Source organism: Eschrichtius robustus, chromosome 13, assembly GCF_028021215.1.
Source record: "Eschrichtius robustus isolate mEscRob2 chromosome 13, mEscRob2.pri, whole genome shotgun sequence".
NCBI classification, from domain to species: Eukaryota; Metazoa; Chordata; class Mammalia; order Artiodactyla; family Eschrichtiidae; genus Eschrichtius; species Eschrichtius robustus.
In genome coordinates, this window is record NC_090836.1 from 9,215,700 (window position 1) to 9,233,787 (window position 18,088).

General features: G+C 39.6%; 1 protein-coding gene across 2 annotated transcripts in view; it reads right to left on the reverse strand.

Annotated features, from left to right (window-relative positions):
* The window catches only part of STYK1 (serine/threonine/tyrosine kinase 1), a 49,115-nt gene extending 39,307 nt beyond the window's left edge, over positions 1-9,808 (reverse strand). The window contains exon 1 of one of the 2 annotated variants that reach the window (XM_068561031.1): positions 9,790-9,808. The gene's annotated coding sequence lies outside the window, so the exon portion shown is untranslated. Of the gene's footprint in view, positions 1-6,073; positions 6,179-9,789 lie in introns of those variants that run through there. The other variant, XM_068561030.1, reaches the window with a different exon arrangement.
* Positions 9,809-18,088: the final 8,280 nt, after the last annotated feature.

The window sequence follows — 18,088 nt, forward strand, 5'->3', positions numbered from 1 at the left end:
CAGAGGCAGCACTGACTTTGACTCTTAGCTGGAGGGGCATTGTACAGCACGTAGGCAAGGGTCAGCAGGCGATTTCCTTGTCTGGGTTAAGCTAACCCCATCTGACTTAAAAGGGACTTCGGAGAAGTTGATCCTAATGACACAAACTAGGGGTGGCTGGGTCTACAATTGGTCTTGAAAACTGATTATTCTCAGAAAAAAATAATGCCTAAGATCATCTTCTCTAAGCTCCAAATTATCATCTTTGGCAAATATTTTTCATCATTCAGGTGACAGCATAATATGAGTATAACATAAATGGTATCTCCCGGAGTTGTTCAACCCAACACCCCACATTTATCCAACAAAACAGTACATTTGGTTAAGTCATTCAAAACGATGATCAGATGAAAACTAATAATTTTGAAGTCTTCTCCAGGAAGCTAACTGGCTTAACATACGAGTATTATATATGTATTATTGAGATTTTTCTATGGCTACAACATACACTTTGAAACACATTTTTTTCTTAAACTTTAGCATGTGCTACAATTTGTTCTTAGTAGAATTCCAACATAGCCTAGAATTATATACATATAATAATTTTAATTTAGATCAATGTTCTAGAAACAGCACCATATATCTATGTATTTTGTCACCTGACAACTTTAAGAACCACTGTTAAGTATACAAAGATGGGGCAGTTTACTATGACTGAAGGTATAAGATGTTAACAGCTGTACAAGAAAAAAATTGAAGCAGGTTTCCCTTTCATTTATCATTCTTGCCAGTAATTTAGTCCATGAAAGTATAAAAGTGTAGGTCCAAAAAATTCAGTCACTATCTTCAAGTTGCTATGATCATGCAATTGTCAAGAATTGGTTTTATTGAGGTGGAGTGGCCAAGAGGGTGGAGTAAAAGACCCTGAGCTCACCTCTGCCCACCAGCACACCAAAATTACAACTGTTTACAGAGCAACTAGAGATGAGAATGACCTGAAGACTAGCAGAAAAGATTTTTCACGATTAAAGATACAAAGAAGGAATCACAATGAGATGAGTAGGAGGAGCAGAGAATGGTCTAATCAAGACCCACACCCGCAGCTGGGTGACCCACAAACTGGAGGATAATAACAATTGCAGAGGTTCTCATCAAGGAGTGAGGTTCTGAGTCCCACACTGGGCTCCCAAGCCTGGGGTTCCTGCACCAGGAAGTTGAGCCCCTAGAATGCCTGGCTCTGAAGGTCAGTAGGGCTTGCATAGGGAGAGTTGGAGGGCTTGCATAGGGCGAGTTGCATAGGGAGAGCTGCCTTGGAAAAAGAGACTCACTCTTAAAGGGCTCACACAAAATCTCACATGCTGCAAGACCCAGTGAAGAGTCAGTAGTTTTAAAGGAGCTTGGGTTAAACTCATGTGCTGATCTTGGAGAGCCTCCCAGAGAGGCAGGAAGAAACTGGGATTCCCTCTGGGGACATAGATGCTGACAGAAGCCATTTTGGGAACTCATTCTACTACAAGAACACTGGTGCTGGTGAAACTGAGTGGGGCCTGAGCACGGAGGCCTCCTTTTGTCCACCACTTCTTATAGGCAAGACTCCAGCCTTCATGACCTTCCCTGAGTTCCAAAGGGCGGATTTGAACAGTTGCTAATCTAGGGAGGAGCAGCCAGGAAACCACCTGAGGAAAGATTAAGGGGACCAGAGAAGCCCATCAAGATTAAGAGACGACCACCTGAGATGAGATTAAGGGAGGGCAAGCCCTGCTCACACCCTAATCTTGTCAGAGACCCCACCTTTGAACCACTGCTGTAAAACCCTTCATCAAATCCTCTGGGGTTGAGACACACAGTTTTTTGAGGCAGAAGCCCAGTGTGTCTCCCTTTGCCTGGCAGAGTATTGAACAATAAAGCCATCCTTTTCTATTTCACCCAACACTCTGTCTCCAGGATTTGATTCAGCACCAGCGTACAGAGAGGCCGAACTTTCGGTAACACTGGCAAGCACCGTTTTGGAATCCTCCCTCTAGCCTATTAGCACCTGCCCACCAGCCAGTAGACACCAGTCCTAGGACCCCACAGGCCAAGAAACCAGCCATATGGGGGGAACCAGCCCTGGGAACCCCCCCACCTCAAGCCCCACAAGCAGTCACCCAAGGACCCAGTTCCACCCTCCAGTGGGCCAGCATCCTCCACATGAGGCAGGCCCTGAGAGCCACTGGCTGGGGGCAAGCCCTGCCTACCAGCACACCTACAGTAGTCAGCTCACCACAACAGAAGGGTCCACGCAGCCCATATACGGGGTACCCTTAGAGCATATGGCTCTGGTGGCCAAAGGAGAGTGTGATGATGGGCCCTATAGGATGTCTCCTGTATAAGCCACTTCTCCAAGATCAGGATATATAACCAACCTAATATATGTATATATAATATACATATATACATATGTATATTATATATACATATATAATATATGTATGTATGTATATATATATATATATATATATATATATATATAGGGGGCTTCCTTGGTGGCGCAGTGGTTGAGAATCTGCCTGCCAATGCAGGGGACACGGGTTCGTAGCCCTGGTCTGGGAAGATCCCACATGCCGTGGAGCAACTAGGCCCGTGAGCCACAACTACTGAGCCTGCGCATCTGGAGCCTGTGCTCCACAACAGGAGAGGCCGCGATAGTGAGAGGCCCGCACACCGCGATAAAGAGTGGCCCCCGCTTACTGCAACTAGAGAAAGCCCTCGCACAGAAACAAAGACCCAACACAGCCATAAATAAATAAATAATTTAAAAAAAAAAAAAAGACTGCAAGAGGTAACTGTTCATAGAGCCCATACAGTCAGAGAAAGTTAAGCCAAAAAAAAAAAAAACCCTGAAAAAATAAATAACAAACAGAAATAAACAATTACCAGGTAAAGAATTCAAAGCATTAGTAAGAAGGATGTTAACTAAATTAAGGAAAAGAATAGATGAACACCGTGGGAGTTTTAACAAAGAACTAGAATATATTTTTAAAAACTCAACCAAAAATGACGAACTCAATAACAAATAAAAAACACACTAGAAAGAATGAATAGCAGACTAAGTGATACAGAAGAACACATACGCAATCTGGAAGATAGAATAATGGAAACCACCAATCATAACAGCAAAAAGAAAAGCAAATTTTAATAAATGAAGTCAATCTAAGAGATCTCTGGGATAACATTAAGTGCACCAATATTTGCATCAAAGGGGTTATCAAAGGAGGAGACAGAGGGAAGGGGATCAAAACTCATTTATAATCACTTCAAAAAGAATAAAATACCTAGGAATAAACCTACCTAAGGAGGCAGAAGAACTGTACTCTGAAAACTATAAGACACTGATGAAAGAAATTGAAGATGACACAAACAGATGGAAAGATATATCCTGTTCCTGGATTGGAAGAATTAATATTGTTAAAATTACCAGGCTACCCAAGGCAATCTACAGATTCAATGTAACTTCTATTAAAATATCAATGGTATTTTTCACAGAACTAGAACAAATACTTAAGAAAGTTGTATGGAAACACAAAAGACTCCAAATAACCAAAACAATCTTGAGAAAGATGAGCAGAGCTGGAGGAATCACTCTCCCTGACTTCAGACTAGACTACAAAGCTACAGTAATCAAAATAGCACAGTACTGGCACAAAAACATACACACAGATCAATAGAACAGAATAGAAAGCAGAAATAAATCCATGCATTTATGGTCAATTAATCTACAACAAAGGAAGCGAGAATATGCAACAGAGAAAAGACAGTCTCTTCAACAAGTGGTGCTGGGAAAACTGGACAGCTACATAAAACAATGAGATTAGAACATTTCTTTACACCATATACAAGAATAAACTCAAAATGGTTAAAGGACCTAAATGTAAGACCTAAAACCATAAAATTCCTAAAAAAGAACATAGGCAGAACACTCTTTGACATAAATCATAGCAATATTTTCTTGGATCAGTCTCCTAAGGCAAAAGAAATAAAAGTAAAAATAACCAAATGGGACCTAATTAAACTTAAATGCTTTTGCACAGCAAAGGAAACCACCAACAAAACAGAAAGACAACCTATGGAATGGGAGAAAGTGTTTGCAAATGACACAACCAACAGGGGCTTAATACACAAAATACACAAACAGTTCATCCAATTCAATATTAAAAAAACCCAAACAACCCAATCAAAAAAAATGGCCAGAAGACCTGAATAGACATTTTTCCAAAGAAGACATACAGATGGCTAACAGGCAAATGAAAAGATGCTCAACATCCCTAATCAGCAAGGAAATGCAAATCAAAAGCACAATGAGATATCATCTCACACCTGTCAGAATAGCTTTAAATAACACATTTTGGAAGGGATGTAGAGATAAGGGAACTCTCGTACTCTAATTGTGGGAATGTAAATTGGTGCAGTTGCTATGGAAAACAGTATGGCTGTTCCTCAGAAAATTAAACATAGGATTACCATATGACCCAGCAAATCCACTCCTGGGTGTATATCCGGAAACATGAAAACACTTATTTGAAAAGATACATGCACACCAATGTTCAAAGCAGCATTATTTATAATAGCCAAAATATGGAAGCAACCCAAGTGGCCATCAACAGACAAATGGATAAAAAAAGACGTATATACATTATATGTGTATATATAATGGAATATTACTCAGCCATAAAAAAAGAATGAAATTCTGCCATTTGCAGCAACATGGATGGACCTAGAGAACAGCATGCATAGTAGAATAAGTCAGACAGAGAAAGACAAATACTGTATTCACACTTACTTGTGGAATATAAAAAATAAAACAAATGAATGTATATAGCAAAACAGAACAGACCCACAGATATAGAAAACAAATTAGTAGTTACCAGTGGGGAGAGGGAAGGGGGAAGGAGCAAGATAGGGGTATGGGATTAAGAGATACAAACTACTTTGTATAAAACACATAAGCAACAAGGATATATTGCACAGCACAGGGAATAATAACCATTATTTTGTAATAATTTTTTTTTTTTTTAAATAGGATAGCATTTTTTTTTTTTTTTAATGGGGCAGAAGGAAAGAAGCTTTTTTATTTATTTATTTAATTTTGGCTGTGTTGGGTCTTTGTTTCTGTGCTAGGGCTTTCTCTAGTTGTGGCAAGCGGGGGCCACTCTTCATCGCGGTGCGCGGGCCTCTCTCTATCGCGGCCTTTCTTGTTGCGGAGCACAGGCTCCAGACGCGCAGGCTCAGTAATTGTGGCTCACGGGCCTAGTTGCTCCGTGGCATGTGGGATCTTCCCAGACCAGGGCTCGAACCCGTGTCCCCTGCATTAGCGGGCAGATTCTCAACCACTGCGCCACCAGGGAAGCCCTGTAATAACTTTTAACAGAGTAAAATCTATAAAAATACTAAATCACTATGCTGTACACCTGAAACTAAGATAATATTGTAAATCAACTATACTTCAATAAAAAAGAAAAAGAGAAGACAAATTAAGAAGGAAACCGAAATTCGGTAAACGAAGAACAGCATTATCAGACTGCACAATTTTTAAGCGTGATTACAGATATTATCTCGTCTCATTTAAATATCACAACAACCCCGTGAGGTAATTACGTTCTTAATTATGCATAAGAGATGAGGAACTGAAGCTGAGAGCAGGGAGCCCAAGGCGGCACTTCTGAACGGCTGTATTGTCCTGTGACAAGTCCTGTAATTCCTGTACATGCTTGTTTCTATATATCTCCCCTCTCCTGACGGCCTCCTCTCCAGTAATACACAGAGACCCCCTCATCACTTCGCTTTCTGGCTGCCTCTGTCCTTGCCAAAATTGCTGAGGCAAGTTTAGCCTCTCCTTAAAAAAAGACGGAAGCCAAAACCCACGAGATGCTTGTTCCAAAGAAATACAGATTCATTCACCTGGTGATCGCTGTTCACATAAAATAGAAACAGCCACTCCCAACCATCCCACTTTCGGCCGCCTCCCTTTTTTTCTTCCCAAACATCAAAGTCCACCCAGACCTGCATCACTGCCATCCCCCTCCCACCCTTAGTACCCCCAAACCCTTTTTACTACCGTGTCCTTCCTCTGGTCACTCTGTATTTCAGATGAAACTGGCCCAGCCAGGAAAAAAAAAAAAAAGACTGTTTTGGGTAGGGCAAGCTGTGCCGTCCTCAAGGAAATGCTTTTCAGTCCCTCCTTCCCACTGTGGGGCGTGGCTGCCCGCAAAGGATGGAGTTTGGGCGGGTTCCCCACAAAGGAAAGTCTGCGGGCACTGAGGTTTCCGGGACTCACCACACATGAACCAGCAGGAAACCTCTGCCGAAACTGTAAAAGGTGGACTTGTTGCTGATCAACTTATTCATTTCCTTCACTAGCGATTGCTAGACAGGTATAAAGGAGACGCCTGTCCAGGTGAAATTATAGTCATGATAAAGCGCAACAGCGCCACCTCCTGTGCGACCCAATAACAGCTGCCTTCATTGGTGCTCAGAATGGTCAGGATTTGACTTTAGCTCCAGGGACAATCGCAACCCCAAGTCTTTACTGGGTGCACCAGATTATGTTGACCACTGCTATGACATGAGGCAATAGATATGGGACAAGTGAAAATAAAAATCCCAGGGGTAGGTAATCAATCATTCACAAATGCTTTTTACATAATCCGTGTGCTCGGTTCTCCTCTAGGGATATAGTGATGAACAAGTAGTTAGGTTACTGGCCCATATGGAATTTATGTTAACTTTTTTAAAATTTTATTTATTTATTTATGTATCTATCTATCTATTTATTTATTTATGGCTGTATTGGGTCTTTGTTGCTGCGCCTGGGCTTTCTCTAGTTGCAGCGAGTGGGGGCTGTTCTTCGATTCCGTGCACGGGCTTCTCATTGCGGTGGCCTCTCTTGTTGCGGATCACGGGCTCTAGGCACACGGGCTCCAGTATTATTTGTGGAATGTGGGCTCAGTAGTTGTGGCGCATGGGCTTAGTTGCTCTGCGGCATGTGGGATCTTTCCAGGTCTCGAACCCGTGTCCCCTGCATTGGCAGGCGGATTCTTAACCATTGCGCCACCAGGGAAGTCCTCCCCACGTGGATTTTACAATCATAGGAGACACTGAAGAAAATACACAGCTGGGAGAATTCCAAATTAGATACTAACACCTAATACATGTTCTATTCAAGAAATATAGGTCATAGATTGAATAGATGACCAGTTTGCTCAGTATTGTTAACAAACTAAGCAGAAATTGGGCATCATTAGAACAGGAAGAATTTGGGTGCAATGTGATGTGGCACATTTAGAGACTGAGGTACTTCAGTTCTCTAGTCTTTGCTACTGACTGTTTTATTTCCTTCAGATCTCTTTTAAAATAGGATGAACTGTACTGAATGCCACTGAATTGTACATTTAAGAATGGTTGATGGTTAATTCTGTTATGGGAATTTTACCTCAATTTTAAAAAAAGAATGGATGAAGTCTCATCAGTCAAATTTTCTTCCCATCCTTTATGTCATAATTGATGAATAAAAGACACATGAACGGATCTGAGCTTTATATTATGTAATCTCCTACTCTACTTCCCCAAAAACCCTGATCTCCTTGAAGGCAGAGACCATGGCTTACTCATTTTTGTAATTCCTGCAGCATCCAACATACTGCTAGATACCCATTCTGATACACAGAATTGTGTTTAAAAATCTAGTTTTTGTAAAGGACCCACTACAGTCATAGAAGTAATAACCTCTAGGACCTAGAAATTTTTTTAAATATATACAGATAGAACAAAGGGGGATTCAAAAGTTTATTCTCCAATTTTAATAAACAATTCAAATAAATGATGAATTTTTAAAATTTCTGAGATAGAGAAAACTCTGGAAATAACTGCACAGACACAGAAACACCTACATACACGCTAGATAGAAAATCTTAAACAGAAGATATAAACAGGAGGCATATATGTATCACTGGTCCCACACATATATGCATGAATAAGGTGTCGAGATATCCCTTATTTCTCTTTTCTCTCCAAGTGTTCATTCCCTTATAATTTCAATTATTACCTCTGTCTCAAATTTCTGTCCCTCTTACTCATTTTCAGCAATGCTTCAGTCCATCCTTCCCTGCCAGATGGCTATTTCGGCCTTGCCATTCGTTCAATCAGCATTTATTGAATGCCCATTTTCCGCTCTGCCCATATTAAGTACTGAACAGCAAGAGGTCACACTGAAATATATACTGGGGACCTCTTCATTCTGCTGTTTAGTCCATACACACCTCTACCAGATCCTCTAAATTCCTACAACAACCCTCGTTCCTGTGTTATTTAGTGTATTCTGTCGGATTCTACAAATGTGAGGAGGAATTCCAGCTTGAAGACTGGTGGGGTGGACCCTCCTGAAATCTGTTTATGTGAGGCATGGAGAAAGCCCTAGAAAATTGTTAATTATAAGGGAAGAGTCAGAGCAAGAAGGCTTTGCCCAATGACAAGAATAGAATGATGTTCAGCGTTGTGTCTGTCTCTTAAAGTCCTTTGGCCTAGACCTCATAACATAACTGAGCCTCAGGAAAGGTGACCATAAGTACAACTGGGAGAGTTATTTCACAAAACAGAAAAACAAAACAAAGCCAAAAAACTATGATAGACTTTGGGTAGCATTGCTTTGGAACTGTTTCAAAGGAAGTTAACACAAAAGCGAGGCAAATGGATTCTTCCAACTTTATCTGAAAACAATCCAACTTCACCATAGGAGGGCAGCAGGGGACCATACACAGCTTCACAGGCCCAGAGGCTTACAAAGGTTTGCATGGCACATGGAAACAGAACAATGATGCAAGCTGTAAACAGAGTCAGCAATAGACTCGCTGCAGCAATGCCCCCCACCTAAATGGGGCGTCTCAGGAATTGAAAGAACAGTAGATATTGCCAACTAAAAATTGTCACTCGCCATCTGGTTCTACAAGGATGAAGTCACTAGCCACAGCAATCCCTGACCTGCAACACACCTTAAAAGGGGTTCAGGGTGGAGATCAGGAATGAGGGTCTCTGTGCTCTGGGAAAAGCTGGCAGAACAGGCCTTCAGATAGTTAGATATTTTCAGGAGGAGAGTTTATGAGCCCAATTTCTTGCATCTTCTGATATGTGGAAAAGCACTAAAATCACTCATGGAGGCATCTGCTCCTGGTGACCAGCAGTGACCCTCTGCCAAAATGTGAGCTTGACTGCACATACCCCCTTCTCTAATATCTTATATATACCGACATTTCCCCCTACCTCTTCAGAGCAGTGAGGACCATAGCCCAGGAGACATCTTCTCGTTTCCCTATCTACTGGCTGGATGACAGCAGGACAAGCTGAAACCATGTATTAAAGACAACAGACCCATAGCAAGGAAAGAGATTTTATTCCTAAGAAGCCACTGGGAGGAAAATTGCCCATGGGAGCCACTCAACCAAAAGCGTCCATAAGAAAAAAGTGTATTATAGTAAGCCACTGAAATTTGCGATGGTTTGTTACAGCAGCTAGAATTAATTACCCTGAGAAATGCAGGCATACCACTTTTTCAGAGCCACTGTTCTCCACATAAATAAAAGGGAAGTAAAAAGTCTTGCAGTAAAGGTAAAAGATAATCTATATAGTGCTCGGTACATAGGATACATTAGTGAGATATATGTAAATTGTGAGGAAAATACGAAGGTTTGCTTATGTTTTTATCTTGAAGTATATGAAAGTAAGCTTTCTCACTAAAATTCACTGTATTTTTATATAAAAGAGTGACAATGGAATACTCACTGAATCTGCATGTCAGAGGGTCACATGTCACGTATGGAAGATGAGGTATCCTGAGAAAAGAAATGCAATTACATGAAAAAAGGGGTTGATAACTTACATTTGTTTATACATGTTTAACATAATGCAATCTATAACGATATCAATGTGGTTTATTTTGTAAAATCAAAACCATTAAATAGTATAATCCTGGCAATACCTTGAAATGAGAAGTAATAAATTGTCCTATATAGATGCACCTGTATACTTAAGAGAATTGTCACATTTAAAATATTATCCACTTTTCTTTTATATGAAGGCAGGTCTCCTAAATTTGCTATTTTTTCTGTGTTCAGTGACTGACAGGAGTATGCGAGCAGATAGTTGTAGAAAAGATGAACACCTTCAAGGTAAAAGTGATATTTTCACAATGTGTAAAAACTGAACTTTCTTGAAAAGAACCCTTGCTATGGGGTTTGAAAATGGGTTTTTGGAGATGTTATTATTCATTATCTTGTATTTTTTTGTTGCTGAAATGATATATTTTTCACCTCTGAATTCTCTCATATTTACATATTTCTAAAACTTTTTAAAATTTCTAACCTCTCTAAAAATTATATAAATGAATAGTTTCCACTTACTTTGAAAGCAATTATTATGTAACAATTTCTAACTAGTTTACATAACTGTTTTGATACCAGATAGATAATTTTCTATGCAAATTCCAACAAAACATTTAAATAGTTGGTAGATGGAATTGAAATATATCATGATAGAAGCAAAATGCTTTTCTTCCATTTGGACCCATACATTTTTTTCAGCTATTACAGCCACTGAAATCGACTATCAGATCAAAGCGAACATATAAAACATATTTTCAAATCACGTATCACAAAATATTAAGCCAATACTTTTACAAATAATAAAACAATTTAAATCACTTTACTAGTTATTATTAAAATATCATAGTAAGAAGTTTGTTACATTGATAAACATTTTCTGCATGATATCTTGTCTTTCATTTTTAATTTCTTTTTTATGTTTTATAACAGGTACTGTAAGTACATACAAATACATACACAGAGTTTTTGTATTAAAAAACGCATGCATTGGGATACATACTCACTTTTTAATTTATTTATTTATTTTTAATTGAAGTTCAGTTGATTTACAATGTGTTAGTTTCAGATGTACTGTAAAGTGACTTGCATACTCATTATTAAAAACTGACTTAAATCAATTTTTTAAATTAGAATGAATGACTAAAAGAACAGAGACAACTATTCTCAATGGTACCTATAGTATCTGAAATTTAAATAACTTCATTTGAAACCACTAGCGTAGTATCATGGGAAAAACTGTACAACTGAGTTTTTTCTTATTTCTTTATTAACATCAGGAAATTTATCCCTGAGGGTTGTGGTAGGGAAAAAAACAAACAAACCTCTGACCACTCTAAGTTATAAGTACACAAACTGGGACATTGTGATGAATAAGATTGGAAAGGGAATCCATATTGAAAGCATTGGAAAACTCTTCCCATGGTTCATCTGCAACCTCGCAACTACAGTCATATTTGTAAAGGATGTGACACCAGCAGTAATTGAACCTTAAAATGAATGTCTTAAAAGAAGGAAGAGGAGAGGAAGGACTAAGCTAAGGAAAAGTGGAGGAAAAAAGAAAAGTTCAGAGTCTGTCAAGAAAATGACTTCAGTAGTTCTTAACCATCACTAGTACGTTTTAACTTCAGCAACTTTAGAGTTATCTCAAACTATACTTGTCAAAAATGGTCTCATATCACAGTTTAAACACACTTCTTTTTTTCCTTTTTTTAAAAAATGAATTTATTTATTTATTTATTTATTTTGGCTGTGTTGGGTCTTCGTTGCTGTGCGCGGGCTCCCTCTAGTAGTGGCGAGCAGGGGCTACCCTTCGTTTCGGTATGCGGGCTTCTCATTGTGGTGTCTTCTCTTGTTGCGGAGCATGGGCTCTATGTGCGTGGGCTTCAGTAGTTGTGGCACGTGGGCTCAGTAGTTGTAGCTCACGGGCTCTAGAACGCAGGCTCAGTAGTTGTGGTGCACGGGCTTAGTTGCTCCGGGGCATGTGGGATCTTCCCGGACCAGGGCTCAAACCTGTGTCCCCTGCATTGGCAGGCAGATTTTTAACCACTGTGCCACCAGGGAAGTTCCTAAACACACTTCTAAACTGACACTAAGTGAGCAAATTGTCCAATCCTCATTAAGCTTCTCCGTTGCCTGTTCCTGTTTGGAACACTCTTGGAACACTCTACATTGGCTTGGAACACGCTTGGAACACTCTACATTGGCTGTTGCCTCTGCTATCATTTCCCCTACAATTATGTGCAGACCCAGATTACGAATATCAGCCAGCGAAATATAGTTCTTTGGTGCCATCCCTAGAAGTGATCTTGACAGAGGCACTTACGAAAGGACAATGGCATACTAAAGTTGAGGGAGAGCTGGGGAAAACGCTGCAATGACTTCACCCTGACCCCCAGCTGAAAACCACTGATCCACACAACGTTTTTCCTTTCAGCCAGACATGAAAACCCCGCTGCTGAGTGAGTGGCTTGAGATTAAAGACGATGAGAACTTTGGATCTGAACCCAGATCTTCTGATTCCCAGACTCTGTCTCCTCCATTTCCGTGGGTTTGAGCCTCCTAGTGAAATCTGTGTGACCTGGATCCACAACTTTCTCATTTCCTAAATGGCAACAAAAGCTACTAGCCAGGATTGGTGTGAAGGTTTAAAACAATGCTGAGAACATTGGCACTTAATGTATTTTTCATTTATGCAAGAAACCTTAAAGATTAAAAAGTCCCTAAGTTAATAATACCATATTTCTTTACTTTTTTTCCATACAATTTTTATCATCTTTAATTTGCCTAACCCAGTTTCTTAAACTTTTGAAGGAGTTAAGATAGGTTTAGCTTAGGTCTACATGAGTTCACAAGACAAGTTTCCAAGTGGGGAAGGTGCTAAGATCTTGCCCCTTCTTCACTCAGTCTGGCTGAAACCACATCTTTTTTTTTTTTTTGAATTTCTGAATTTTACTTTATTTTTTTATACAACAGGTTCTTATTAGTTATCTATTTTATACATATTAGTGTATATATGTCAATCCCAATCTCCCAGTTTGAAACCACATCTTTTGATAAACTCAGTCAGTATATAGCTTTGAAGATTTCCTTTGTCTCCCCCAAAACTCAGCACTACATGTTGATGGAGGAGAAACCAGTGGGTCTAGATGGACAGATGGTCTGTTGGTGCAATAGGAAAACTTGACAACAACATCAATCAACAGAATCTTGTTGACATTTATAGAACAGTCCACCCAACAAGAGCAGAAATATTTGTAAGAGCTCATAGAACATGCTATATGATAGACCATATCATGAGCCGTAAAACCAAAATAATACTCAACAAATTTTAAGGAAGTAAAATTATTCAGCATGTTCTCTGACAACAAGGGAATAAAATTAGAAATTAACATCAGAAAGATAACAGAAAAAAGCACTAAACACTTGGAAATTAAGCACCACACTTCTAAATGGGTGAACGAGAAAGTCTCAAATTTTAAAATACATTAAACTGTATGAAAATGTAACTACAACATTTGAAATTTGTGGGGCACAGGTAAAGCAGTGCTGAGAGGGACATTTATAGCATTAAAATGCTTATCTTAGAATAGGAGAAAAGTCTCAAGTCAATAATCTAAGCTCCCATCTTAAAAAAACCAGAAACTGAAGAGCAAAATAAACCCAAAGGAAATAATAATGTGCAGAAATCAATGAAATAAAAACAGAAGTCTTAGCCAACCAGCACAATGAGGCAAGGAGAGGAAATAAAAGGCACACAGACTGGAAAAAAAGGATAAAACTGTCCCTATATTCAGATAATATGATTAAAAATCCTGTTTTGTAACTACGGAAAATTCCAATTTACCAAAAAAAAAAAAAAATTCCTAGAACTGATAAATGAATTCAGTGAATTTATAGAATACATGGTCAACATATAAAAATCTATTGTATTTCTATATTTTAAGATTTACGGTAATCAAGACAATGCGTTGTTGGCAGAGGGACAGACAAGCTAGACCAATGGAACAGAATAGAGACCCCATAAATAAACCCACATGAGCAGGGCCAACTGGATTTTGGCAAAGGCATAAGCAGTGCAGCCAAGGAAGGATAGTCTTTTCAAGAAATGGTGCTGGGATAATCGGATATTCGTAGGCAAAAAAATGAACCTCAACCTATACCTCACATCCTATACAAAAATTATCTCAGAGGAAAACACAGAAGAAAATCTTCAAGACCTAGGCTAGATGAAAAGTTCTTAGACACGACACCAAAAGCACAATTCATACAGGAAAAATAATCAATAAATTGGACTTTATCGAAATCAAAAACTTTTGCTCTAACAAAAGACACCGTTAAGAGGGTGAAAAGATAAGCCACTAACTGGAAGAAAATATTTACAAACCACATATTTGACAAAGGACTCATATCTAAATTATAATACATAAAGAACTGTTTTGGTTTCTTTTAATAAATTTTCCCACCAAGGGAGAAAAATAGACTTTATTTACAAGTAATAACATTTAGAAAAGATCCATCCCTGGCCCTTAAAAATCTTCCCAGCACTTTAAATTCAGGGTGTTCCCACAAGGTCAATGCCCAGTCTCAGACTTCAAGAGCAAGGGCCCTGTTCGGCCCAGCCACCAGGACAAAGAAGCAGGGACCAGGGTCTGTTCCTCCAACGGTCCCTTCTAGATCCAGAGGCTGAAAAGATTGGCTGAGCCCAAGGACTCAGCCACTCATAGCCAGCTTAAAAAAAAAAAAAAAATTGTAAAAGACATGAATAGATGTTTCACCAGAGAATATACACACAACAGATGAGCATATGAAAATATATTCAACATTATTAGCCACTAGGGAAATGCAAATTAAAATCACAATAAATGTCACCACACACATTATTTACAGAAGAGCTAAATTTTAAAAAGTGACAATACCAAATGCAGATAAGAACTCTCATACATGGCCGCTATGAATGTAAAATGATACAGCCACTGTATTAGATTGCTAGGGCTGCCACAAAAACACACCACAGACTAGATGGTTTAAACAATTTATTTTCTCAGAGTCCTGGAGCTGGAAGTCCAAGATCAAGGTGCTGGCTGGTTTGGTTTCTCCTGAGGCATCTCGGCTTGCAGATAGCTGCCCTATTGCCGGCCCCTTCACATGGTCATCCTTCAGCACATGCGAGCCCCTGGTGTCTCTTCCTGGTCTTATAAGGGCACCAATCCTATGGAATTGGGCCCCACCCTACTGGCCTCATTAACCTATCTCCAGATATGGTTATATTCTGAGGCACTGGGAGTTAGGGCTTCAACGTAAGAATCTGGAACATAATTCAGCCCCTAACAACCATTCTGGCAAATAGTTTAGGAATTTCTTAAATAAAATACACACGCACGCATGCAATTCCCAAAGTTTTTATTGCTTGGTAAATCCTGTTCCCAGTGATGCCATGTCAATGTAGCAGGTATAGGAGTCACCCAGAACTCCACAGGTGAAATCCTCCATGAATTAAAGTGAGAAGATCAGTGCATGAAAGGATGATACTATGGCAGTAACAAAGTAGCAATTTCTCATTCCTCACATGCTTCCACTCTATACCCTTCTTAACGGAACACTGCCCAAACTACAGGGGCTGGGGGAAATATTACATTATCAGCATGGGTTTCAATTCCATTACAGCTTCCCATCCCCATTCTGAGAACCTGGGTGGCTCTGGAACTAGCTTATCAGTTAAAATGAAATGCTTTCACCCTGAGAAAGTCACAAAGCTGATGAAGTCTTTACCACTGCCACTGACAAGATCACCTAATTTTCAGAGATTTCTATCAGCACCTGCTTCCTTTCTAGACTTTTCCTATTAAACCAGACATTCATGCCATAATATATACAATTATTCCTCTATAAAGTCAAGAGATTTTTTCCCTCTTTTCAGCTGAAACCAAGTACGAGCTCTTGGATTTAATGTGTCAGTTCTAAGATTCAAAGAACTTTATTACTTCAAAATTTCGAAGTATTAGTCTTTATAAATACATTTCTTCAATCCACTAAGGGCAAAAGTACGTTCGAAAACTGCCTCTGTGCAATAAACGCAGGAATCCCGATAATGCTGTTGCAACTGATATATTTGTGACGTGAAAACACCCAGCATTACTTGGCACATAGCAGGCAGGCACTCTATCATTTTGAGTTGCATAGGGCTACTTTCCCAATAGGTGCTGTTGCAAATATGCAAAACTCCAGAGCTTCAAACGAATACTGATCACTGCTAATGTGTAATCACGGTATAACAGGCTCTAGTTAATCTCTATAGCTGTGCTCCCACCCAGGGACCGTGTGTCTCTTGGTAAAGTAATTCAAGTCCCTGATTTTGTGCTGTAAAAGAACTTACTTCAGGCCCATCCTCATATCACGTCCAATTTGTATTTTCTCCTGTAGCTCCAACCACTGTGTTTTAGGGTTGTAATTATATACACTACCAAAGTTAAGACTTTTTTTCCCCAACTCTATGCACTCATTGCTACATTTTTTTCCTCTAGAAATAGAATAGCTGTAACCCTGATGGATGGTGGTATTTAGAGGTAAGGGTGTTGGAATGACAAAGTGTTTATAATTGCAATGTTGAAAAACCTTCAATACCCACTAATAGAAGACTGACAAAGGTATGGAAAGCTATGCAGTGCAAAGTTATGGAGCCAGTACAAAGGATAAGAGGACTCTACATACACTGATGATGGAAGAAGAGGAAAGATATTAGGTGGAAAAAAATCTCAGGGCCCAAATGTATATGGTACATTTTTAAAAAAACATCTTAAAAAGTATGTTGGAGGGCTTCCCTGGTGGCGCAGTGGTTGAGAATCTGCCTGCCAATGCAGAGGACACGGGTTCGAGCCCTGCTCTGGGAAGATCCCACATGCCGCGGAGCAACTGGGCCCGTGAGCCACAACTACTGAGCCTGCGCGTCTGGAGCCTGTGCTCCGCAGCAGGAGAGGCCGCGATAGTGAGAGGCCCGCGCGCCGCGATGAAGAGTGGCCCCCGCTCGCCGCAACTAGAGAAAGCCCTCGCACAGAAACGATGACCCAACACAGCCATAAATAAATAAATAAATAAAAATTAAAAAAAAAAAAAAATCCGTGGACTCCCATATGCCTATGTAATAATCCACGAGATCATTCTATAAAAAAAAAAAAAGTATGTTGGAAATACTCCATAATAATAAAATTGCTTTAAAATGAGCAGGGGAAAGGGGAAAGTTAGAAAAGAGAGCAAACAGCTGGGCAGTAAAGTTACCTACAGAATTATAACAACAGATGTATAAGTCTCGTTAGAGACAATTAAGACCCCATCTCCCCGAATTCACATTAGTTGGTCAGACATACACATGCACACAGACTCACGCACAAAATATATCTGAAATAGATGTATGTTTTAAAAACATGCTAACCGGTTGCCTTGAGGGAACCAGGACTGAGATGGGAGACTTACTTCATAAAATACTTTTTTATACCTTTGAACATTTTTGCCTTGTGCATATTACCAATTTTGATTTTTTTAAACTTGCAAAGCAATACAAGGTTCTTGAACAATCCACTTTCTCCAGCTTGTGATTTCTCAAACAAGCCACATATGCTCCCTGCTTAGAGTCTCTGCATCTGCTCCCTCTGCCTGGAATGTTCTTCTCTCCAGATAGTCAAATGGTTATCCATCTCTCACCACAGGACTCCATTTACATACCCTCTCATCTTATAGGAAAGACACCCCCCTTTAAAATAAACATACCTCCCACAATTATGCCAATCTCTGCCCCTTACCATGTTTTATTTTTCTTTATAACATATATTGCCATCTGATATTAAATTTCACATTTGTTTACATATTTGTTGATTCTCTATATTCACTCACTAAAACGCAAACTCAGCGGGACTCGGGTCTTTTGTGGGTTTGTGCCACTCGAACAGTGCTTTGCGCAAGCCTAGGCTCAAGTATGTACTTGATTTAGGGAATAAATAATTTGAAAGGTGCAGTGGATCTGAGAAGTAACTCAACAGAACTGACATATACTGTAGTGTCTCTCAACCTAGGGGCACCATCTACTCCCTGGGGGAAGAAATTTGTAGTGCGGTTGCAAAGAGGCCCCCTTCCTCTTTTCTGAAAGACACACATATATAAGCACGACACAGCAGTTGGTGCTGAAAACCTCTGCGGTTAGAAGTTCAAGG